The 9,988-nt window shown below is 39.2% G+C and overlaps 1 protein-coding gene across 3 annotated transcripts in view; it reads right to left on the reverse strand.

Moving 5' to 3' along the window:
- Positions 1-9,024, reverse strand: part of LOC145488979 (atrial natriuretic peptide receptor 1-like) — a 50,840-nt gene extending 41,816 nt beyond the window's left edge. For 2 of the 3 annotated variants that reach the window (XM_081467854.1, XM_081467852.1), the window contains exon 1: positions 8,652-9,024. The gene's annotated coding sequence lies outside the window, so the exon portion shown is untranslated. Of the gene's footprint in view, positions 1-6,039 lie in introns of all 3 variants that reach the window. The other variant, XM_081467851.1, reaches the window with a different exon arrangement.
- Between the last annotated feature and the right edge of the window lie 964 nt (positions 9,025-9,988).

Consider the following 9,988-nt stretch of genomic DNA (forward strand, 5'->3'; position numbering starts at 1 on the left):
GACAGAGGATAAAACACATCGCATTATTTCAAATTTCAGTGAATGTACTCGTTGTTGGTTAAAATGTTGTATTGCAGAAAATGCGGCAAGAAAACAGTCAAAGAAAAAAAAACGAATGCCCTAGCGCCTGCGTAAGAGTGACACCTACGACAAAACTAAAGAGGATAAAACACATCGCATTTATTTTCAAATTTCAGTGAATGTATTCGCTGTAGCACCATCCTCCTTCGTCTGCGTTATTTGCAACAGACTGCCACTCCAGAGTGGGACTCTATAGCCACTCGAGACGATGCTCCGCATCGACATAACGCTACACCATCGTCTCCCGAGACGAACGGCTGCCGACGAATTCACTGTTGGTTAAAATGCTGTAACTCACTCAATTAAAAGGGTTAACTAACTATTCACTCAATATAACAAAACGTTCCAGAAAGAGCATCACAATTACTTGTAGCAGTTTTTTTTTAATAATATTGACTGCCGAACTTCAAAAGCGACGCGCCGCAAATTGGTAAACAGTGCAACCGGAGATTCGGTAAGACAACGTTCAAGTTTACTTTGGTAGCGGACATTTTCCACTGTTCAGTCGCAGCTGCAAAATATTTTTCGGATCAAATCTGGCGACAGTAGGCAGTGGTAGATGTTTTCAGAATCATCTAACCTTTCTGCTACATCACGGCTCAAACATTGTCTTGCGACCGAGACAGAAAACCTCCTTCTCTGAACGTCTCCCTTGTAGTCTGTAAATTTAACAATTGTTCCGCGGAATCTTTTGTAAGGATATCGAGATGTCGTTGGAGAGAAAAAGAAAAATCGGAAAGCACCGAATGTTCGTATATTTTGTATTTTCGTCCGTACAACTGTTGAGGTGGTTTTTCCTTGGTTTGTCCCATATAGTCGTATATGGGACTCGTATGTTTAAGTCGCGACCACAGTTCAGTATATTTCTGGACCGAAAAGGACCTGTCACTTAAATTCACCATTCAAACGCTAAATACCTTCATTAACATTGTCGCTTGGTAACAAGAAAAACTAAAATAAAAAATATGTTCAGTTTTACTCTGAATCAATTTTGCCCGTTGTGTCTTATTACATTCAACTTTATTGACCAACCTACGATTAAAAGAAACTAGCTTGTAAACAAAGTCGTGACCAAATAACGTAGAGACAGGTTAAGCTAAAATAAATAATCAATTTCTATGCATAATTCCGTTTCGAATTAAATAAAAATTGCGAATGCGCTGACGCTCGCGCGGAAGGGTATAATAAACGTTGCTAGGCAAATACAAAGCAGCTGACGTATTTGAATTTCGACGGTTGACGTGAAACAGCAATATCATTATTGGAAAAGAGAGAGAGGGAGGGAGAGAGAATTTGGCCGTGGAAATTGCGCTGTTGAAATGGTTCCGACAGTCAAGTGCTGATTGCGAGAGAGGCCCAGCGCTAGCAATGCAAAGATAAGTTTCCAATCTCGCCATAGATGTCACATTTTCATCGCCTGCCAGGATCGTGCCTTTGCCTGTAAGGAACAATTATGCAAAATGAAGCCAGCAAACCTTATCATACCTTCTACAAATGTTTCCCGTTGAACGTAACCGAATAGTTGGATGGGATCTTCAGATCTGCCATGTGTTAAGTCTTTGTAGCTTGTTCATTTCTAGCCTTGACTGAACGACTATAAAAACTTTCAGCCTTGATGCTAACACTTAGGGAACTAACAGATGTTGTTTTCAAGCACGTCCTACTTAGCAGACATGCGCAGCTAAAAAATCGTCCAGCCGCATGCACAAATTTACACATTCAGGGCAACATAAAATTTACACATACAGCTAAAAACAGGCAAACCGAAGCACCTGTCTCGGTAAACATTTGGAAGATGTTTTTTTAATTCAAGTTTCCGTAAGAGGCTCTGCATTAAAAAGAAAAATACAAATCAGTATGAATATAAGTTTTTTTTCACTGATATTGACTCGGTAAGAACTCAGTTTAGTCTGGCTTCAGCCGTGATAACTATGTTAAAATTAAAACATAAAACCACATGACTATTACCTGTGGTATAAATTAATGATCCTGATGACATGGAAGGATACGAGTTCCATTGGAAAATATGTAATCATTCGCTATTAGCATGATTGTTTTAGTTTCTGAGCAATTGCTCGTCAAAACCATTCTCGGAGTGGCGGTAGTAATTGCAATACAAATTAGTAAATAACGGCTTAATGAAAATTCTGCGGCTTTTTTTTTTTTTTTTTTTTTTTTTTTTTTTGGATCTGATCAGTTAGTGAAAACCGACAGTACAAAACAACAAATTAACCTAACACTTAGATGGGCCGATTTTTTAAAAGCGTACAAACTTGTCGATTTGCGACTTTTGTATCGGGCGCACTCGCGCGATTATGAAAAAAATTGTACACAAATTTTATCATAAAACATCGTCCGACGCTAGTATTATTGTCGGGTTTAAAAAAAATCCTACAACGTTTTTCGGAGCGAACGAGACAATCATTACCTTGTAGTAGACTGAAGTTAAACAAAATAATTTATGTAGACTCAGTTATCGAATGCGACAAATAAAGCTGTATTGTTTACTAAACAACGACCCTTTGAATTGTCACGACGTATATTTTAGTTAACTTCTATTCTAATTTTACACTTATCCACGCAAACCTATAACCGATAATCAAGATTCAGTTTTTAATTTCTTTCACTCTTAGTTGCGCGGGAAACACTCCCACTTGTTCAAACCTGCTCTTTTAGACGCCTTTCAACTACCACGGGCATTAGATCAACGATAATTCGCGTTATAAATTTACCCTTCACTGAGTTCTTCACTACTTCGAAATTTACCTCTACTCCTAATTTATGAACTACCCTTCTCCCTATAACCACTGGAGTTAACTAGTGCTCGCTGGTTATTACAGAAGCTATTACTGAATTGCTTTCTAAATCCCTTACTGGTTCTTTCGTGCCAAATTCACATATGAAGCTTCCTGTGTTGCCTGATAACATTACCTTACAATTCAATTAGGCAACTTCCTGTAATTTCGCTGCTAAAGCTAGAAAAGACTAACTAGTAAAACACTTCAACACAGAACCGAACGACTGACTGACTGACTGACTGACTGACTGACTGACTGACTGACTGACTGACTGACTGACAGACTGACTGACTGATTGCCGACTACTAATTGACGTTCCTTCAGTGAAGAATATCATTAAAGAACGAAGATTCAAAAGATCCCGGTTTGTAGCTAGAGCACCTCTCGTCTAGCAAGCATGGTGCGCTCATATTCCCCTACAAGGCCCTTACTACAAATTCCTCCACACACTTGACCTTCTTTCCCATTCCACCCTAGTACTCTCGGCTCGCTCCGCTCGTCAATTTTCTTTTGGTCCTTTACAAGTATTTTATTGTTTTCATTTATATTTTATGGTTGGCCGTTCGTTCGAAAATCATGGCAGGGTATATAGCGTGGGTTTTTCTGCCGCGTTAACTCTTTTACCTACCTTACATATCGGTTTTAATCCTGTCCCTTGAAATTACAGCTATGCAAACTCAATTGACATTGGCAATTGATAAATTACAATATTCAGAGAGGAAACCACATCAGCCTTAACTGGTTTTCACGCGGGTCCTTTATCCTGGTCGAAATGACACCCTGGGGATTATGCAAATGACAGTATAAAAGAATTTACATGTGTGTTCCACCACATCATTCTACTCAACCCCGTCTAACTCGATGGCTATCATCGAAAAGCTCCCTCACGCTGTAGCAGTAGAAGCAATAGCAGCGTTGGTAAACCCTCCAGCGGAGTTGGCAGTTTATAACTCCTCAGGTGGCTTGGTTTAGAAGGGCAAATCTGTAAGTAGGATACTGCCCGTGTCAGTGCTTACCTGCGTGGCGAAAGTTTTTCTACTGTTAATGCTTGAGGGGTATGTTTGTGTGGTTAAATGTCAAACTGATATATGCCGGTGTGGCGAATTCATACTGATATGGCCTGTGCGGCTTGCCTGTGTGGTCGAATTGAACCGCTAATTACTACCTGTGCGATTTGATTTGCCTGTGTGGCGAACTTTGTCTTCAAATTATTGCCTGCGAGGCTTGGCGGTCCCGGGTTATAGGCGTAAAATATAAGAAGATATTTGATATGAATTTTCTTAACGTAGCGAGTAAAAGATTGCTTCTAACACGAGAAAATAAAATTTACATCTTCAAACCACCGCGTGATTTATAATGACATAGACAAACGGACTGTTTGCACAAATAACTGTAAAAAAGCGACAAGTAACGTCATCTATATCTTCACTAGAGAGGATACTCGGGCTTTTGCATGAATTTTACAAGTGGTGTATTTTCCGGTAAAACACTCATGTCTACGTAATAAAATACAGTACTTATTTCCTCGGTGTCCCAAACAATGAAACCGCGGCCATGTTGGCATCCCAAACCAATCCGATGGGAGTTGAGCTCTTTTCTTATGTATTTACATGGCTGCTGGTCACGTGACTGAAAACGCTCCACACGGCAAACTGGTTCACAACGAAAAGAAGAATTGTGATTGGCTCTCTGAGCGATCCATAAACATACCAAATATTAAAGGACTAGACCAAAAATTTCCACAATACGGACTTCGCCCTAGTTCAATAACGTCTATATCTACTTCTACGAATTTGAACGAATGTAATCAGCACATGACGCCTACATCTACATCTACATTTATTAGTTGGTAAAATCATTAAGACATCGCACCAACTAAATTGTAAAAGTTGATTATAAAACGCCCATTCCCATATCACTTATTTCACGCTTGTATTTACTTTTCGAAGTGATGAATACGAGTAGAACAAAAACCGTAGTACTTTGAAATCTGATCATGTTGGTGAAAGAACTAACTAGAAGGTATTTCCTGTCAACAAACTGTGTTATAAGAATAACAGTAATAATGGATGATAATACCAGTCGTCTGTGTCTCGTGATAACTGCTGTCTGAAAATGTACTTAATTAACCGACTTTGATTTATCTTTGTCTTAAAATGTCACGCCAGAATCATTGACGCTCCGAGGTCGAGTATCATCCCATACTCATCCCTTCCCTTGGCACAAACAAAATACTCAAAGCAACAAGGTCAAACAACAAGTTACGCATCCGTACCGTTACGCTTTTACCTTCTTTCATGACTAATGCCGTCTGTTTATACCGATGCGTGATTTCTCCGCCAGCCAGACCACTTACGAGTGGATCATTTATATCTATTTATAGTCACTGAGTGACTCCATAAAGATTTTTCACATTCTTACGTGTTTTCTTTTCAAGTAAAAGCCATTATAAATGTTTTCAAATTTCGTTCAATATCGTTAAATAATTAGTAGTATTTCACCAGCATTTAATTAAAATCGGCCGAGGACACGAAAGTAAGTACTGCTTCTCCAAAACCTAATAACATGCACACGGCCCTAAAATCGTATATTAAAATGCCTTGGGCGATATTTCAATGACTATTGGAAATACCATCACTGTCACGGTCATAAAATCATAACAGAGAGGTTACTTAAAGACAATTAACTGCCAAAACAGTCCATTCCTTTACGTTATTTGTTTCGTGTTACTCGCTCGCCCTTTACGGCGATTCGTGTCCAATTCAGATCCATCATATTAGCTAAATGGAACACATACATATATTTCAATGTCATTTCCAAAAGCCTTTGTAACTTAACTCCGTGTGCTTCGAACATACCCAGACAGTGAATCACTTGGAGTTTACTCGCTGATCCCTCAGGTTTGCAAATTGTAGTGAGTATAATACACCATGTGATAAGTTAAAACTTCAAATTCTTGAAAGCCACCTATTAGCCTTTAAGGCAGTGATAATCGACAATGTGGTTTGCATGGACAGTTAAGCAATATATACATAAATTAGTGCTACAGAAGTTATATTCACATATGCGCATCGCGTTCATTGAGTTGTTGTAGCATTTAGAGTCAGTTAGCAACAAATAGCAAGAAAAACACATCCAGATATATAAAACAGAAACTTACTGTAGCAATGCCGAGAAGATCTATATAGTAGTAGTAGTAGTGGTAGTAGTATGACTTTTTGCTCTCCTATTCCACAGAAAACGGAATGCGTTCGACTCCGATTTGTGTTGCATTTGACTCGGAAATGACACAATCCAGACCACCAAGGGCGTGAACTAGAATTTACGGTCACAAATATCACTAGTCTCGATTTCCGCCGCTTTCTCGAGTCCGATCTGCGTACCGAACAGCGGTTGGTAATCGAGTCTAAAATATCACCTAAACATCATTTGGGTGATGCATAATAGCCGGAGATTAATCGATGACCTCTATTCTCCACGCTTCCTCTTTCAAAAAATGCCGTGGGAGTCTTTGATAATCTCTTAACGAACCTTGCATGTTGCTGAAGGTCTAAGATTAAACTGAGATTGTTTGAACGCCATTTGTTTTGTCAAATGATGACTGACTCTCGTGAAATGGTGCATGGTTTTCGAAAATTAGTTACCAATTGAATAGCTTTTTTTTATTTTTAATTTACCCATCTTTTACTCTCATAATTACTCATGTTCACTCCTCGGTCTTGTTTGACAGGATCCCTTATCAGCGGCTGCAATGGAGACTTCTTATCAGATTGAAAGGAGTTAGATGCTGAGGTTTCTCCGTAACCTGATCAAGATTTCGAGAGAAGTTTATTTATAACCCGCGACAAAACAGACCGTGACTAAGGAGGCACGCGAGGCGCCCGCGAGCAAGTTCGTATGTGTAAACGATGGCACCTTGATTTAACGAAGCACCAAGGGACTGAAAGGGGGCACAAACAAAACATTTGTTATATCGACCTATGACACTGGAAAACTGTGCAGGTTATACCTTTCTCTAGTAGCACATTTTATGTAGATCTATCAATGATAGTTCAGAATTCCTCTCTGTGCATATTACAAACCTTCTTAAACCACACTGACAGTAAACTATACTGCATGTCGTAACATATATTGAAAATTGCTAAAGTAGATGCGCAATCAAAGAATTCTTCCAATGTAAAATGCTACTGTCCTTTGGTTTGCATCCGCTAAAGATGTGTGCTCCATTCAAGGAGACTGACTAACTAGTCTTGTTGACATTTACTCGTTATATTGGGCGATGTTTTGCGTTTGGGTTGTGTTCGTTATAACGACCATTCCGTTGTATCAAGGTCCGTTATAACGAAGTTCTCTTCCATACAACTCGAATGCAACTCGGTGTGCAGGTCAAGCTTTAATTCCAACTCGATATTTGTACGATTCTCGGCCCCACACAGCTTTTTACTCTTTCAGCCGCTGTTTGAATTACCTGTGACACCTTTGCCTTATCCTGTTTATCGATTATCAGTTGTTATTAAATACCATGCTGATACTGTAAACAAAGAAGGCGTAGCATATGGTGCGAAGGTCCCAACTGAAGCTTTTGGACCAAAAACAAGCACTGAACTCTGTAAAGATCAATCCCATACCAGTGTCCCCAGTATTTTGTACAGCGTATGTGTATACAAGATAGTCTAGCTTTTGTAATGTTAATGACGGTCATTATCGATATAAAAATATTTAGGATTAACAAATGTAAGCAAAGTCAAGGGATTCATAGGGTAAAATGACGTTAATTACAAACCGGGTGCGAGGGATAAACGGGCAATTTAGATATTTGCATTTTGTCGGGTTGTTTTTTAAGATTTTAACGTTGACTCGTTTCATTATCTGCGGTTTTATTTGCTGTTGAACACTAATCATTGAACAGTTCTTATCAGATGTCTGTTACATAATGGCAGTGGCAGATTGTAGTATCACGCAAACACAAAAAAATTGCAATTTATCTTCGTAGGAAATCAATAACTTTATATGATGTGGGTCTTTTTTTTAATTCCTAAAGTTAAATTGTACCTTGCTACAGAAAAAAAAATATGCTGAAGCATTTAATATGCGGAACACGTTTCCAAATCTTTGCGGGGGCTAGCCGATCATCCGACTGATGTCATCACCGATTGCCAAAATGGAAACGAACTTCGCTCAAAACAAATACTATCACTAAGCGAGGTTTATAGTGGATCAGGAAGGACTTACTGTGAATAAGGTTCCTGAGTAAACGATAAACAGTGTGCTTAACTATTCAAATAAAAAGGTTAACCGGGAACCGTAAAAAAGCGAATGCCGGTTTTATCTCAAGTTGTTAAAAGCGGCTTGTCAATCAATCGATTTCACACATCAGCCGCGCGAGCCAATGCCCGCCGCGCAAAGAAAACAAGAAGTCACGGGGATTATGAAGGAAGCCGAAAGAGTGATATTATTATGTAAAACGGAACAAATTCATTTCGTGGAGTTTGTTTGGTTTTGTGGCCTACCCGATGGTGCAGGTGATACTGCGTTTATCTCTACAATCACACGTAACCATCTTGTTTTATGGTGGGTCATAACAACAAACAGAATAAAGCTAGTCGGGCTGTACCTGTACTGACTGATACGAGTCCGAGATATTACTGAGCAATATTAACCCTTTAAGTCTACAATGTAGCGTCATGTACTGCTAGATGTTACAAGACAATCTCTTTACCTCTAATTAAGCTATTAACAAACAATCTCTAAAGCAAGACCTAGACTTCTAACCTCGTTGTGAACGTCTGATATCTGTTAGGTGAATACGGCAGCCTTCGTTTGGTGAATGATCGATGCTGCGCCTCTGTCGGAGCAAATCAATTGCTGTAGTTTAGAAGTTAGCCAAGATCCCCCTCCAGCAACAGAAAATGGATCGAAAAAAACAACCGGAATGATATCCAGGTCGCACTTTATCACAATCGAATTTCGGTTCAGGAGGTTTATCCAATGTGCCCGCGGCCAACTATTAAATATTTTCTCAGCGTGGGTCCTGACATATGATAGATATAGCTAACTGCATTGATTCATGGGATAGCTGAAACAATATTGAAAAAAAATCAAAAATAATTCGGAAAGGAATGATGGCACTAATTGCCTACAAAACAGGCCCTATCGAGCGCTAGGCCCTTTCGCCTGTTGTGCTGTAACCTACAGTGTAGCCTATAGTGAATAAATATTAAATCACTCACAACGTTGATAACAAACTCGCCAACCATCCGTATCAACGCGAACTCTTTGTAGTTACCAGACGTAATTAATCGATGAAATCAAGGGTGAAATCAATGACTTAGCAGTAAGCACTCGATGGGTAATCGGATGATCAGTTGATTAGTCATTGATTATTGCTTGCAGATGATGGTCGATGATCAATGAGTAATTGATAAATAATCGATAGGCCACAAAAATTTTCAGTCATCGATCATTGCAGTTTGACTGCATCAAGTCGGCATTGAATAGATTCAGATTACCCATTGATGACATTGGTTAGTCATCGATATGATATCATGGCTACACAAACCATTACGAAATCGAAAATAAAGAAATAAAAGCAACGTCTACATGCCGTTTTGTTTGTTTGTTTGTTTGTTTGTTTGTTTGTTTGTTTGTTTGCTTGTTTGTTCAGTTTTTTTTAACCGCGCGGCCATGGGCCGAGCGCGGTTCATGGTTTACCCGTGGTTTTTTTTTTTTCGACTTCTGTGCGAGCAGACCCAAGCTTCCACTCGGCCAAATTTTGAGTCACGCAACCTGTGATGTTTACTCGCCAAAAGCTGTTGAAACATTAATAAATCTCATCTTTCGCGGGAAAAAATTAAAAACCCAGCGCTCGTCAAAAATTATATTTTTTCACCAGAAATTTAGCTCGGAACATATACATATTTATATTCGTTTGAATCGTCGATGAAATGACCTTTTCCGGATATTTTTTCCTTCGGGGTCAACCGAAACCTCCGATTACAAAATCACGCCGAACCTACACGTTGAAAAAAAATCTCTTCAAAACCCTGACTTCTAAGCGATATAACACTTCAGCGTCAATAGCTACCACACATCGGCAGACGGTAAATCTA

Source organism: Orbicella franksi, chromosome 6 (assembly GCF_964199315.1).
Source record: "Orbicella franksi chromosome 6, jaOrbFran1.1, whole genome shotgun sequence".
Classification (NCBI taxonomy): domain Eukaryota; kingdom Metazoa; phylum Cnidaria; class Anthozoa; order Scleractinia; family Merulinidae; genus Orbicella; species Orbicella franksi.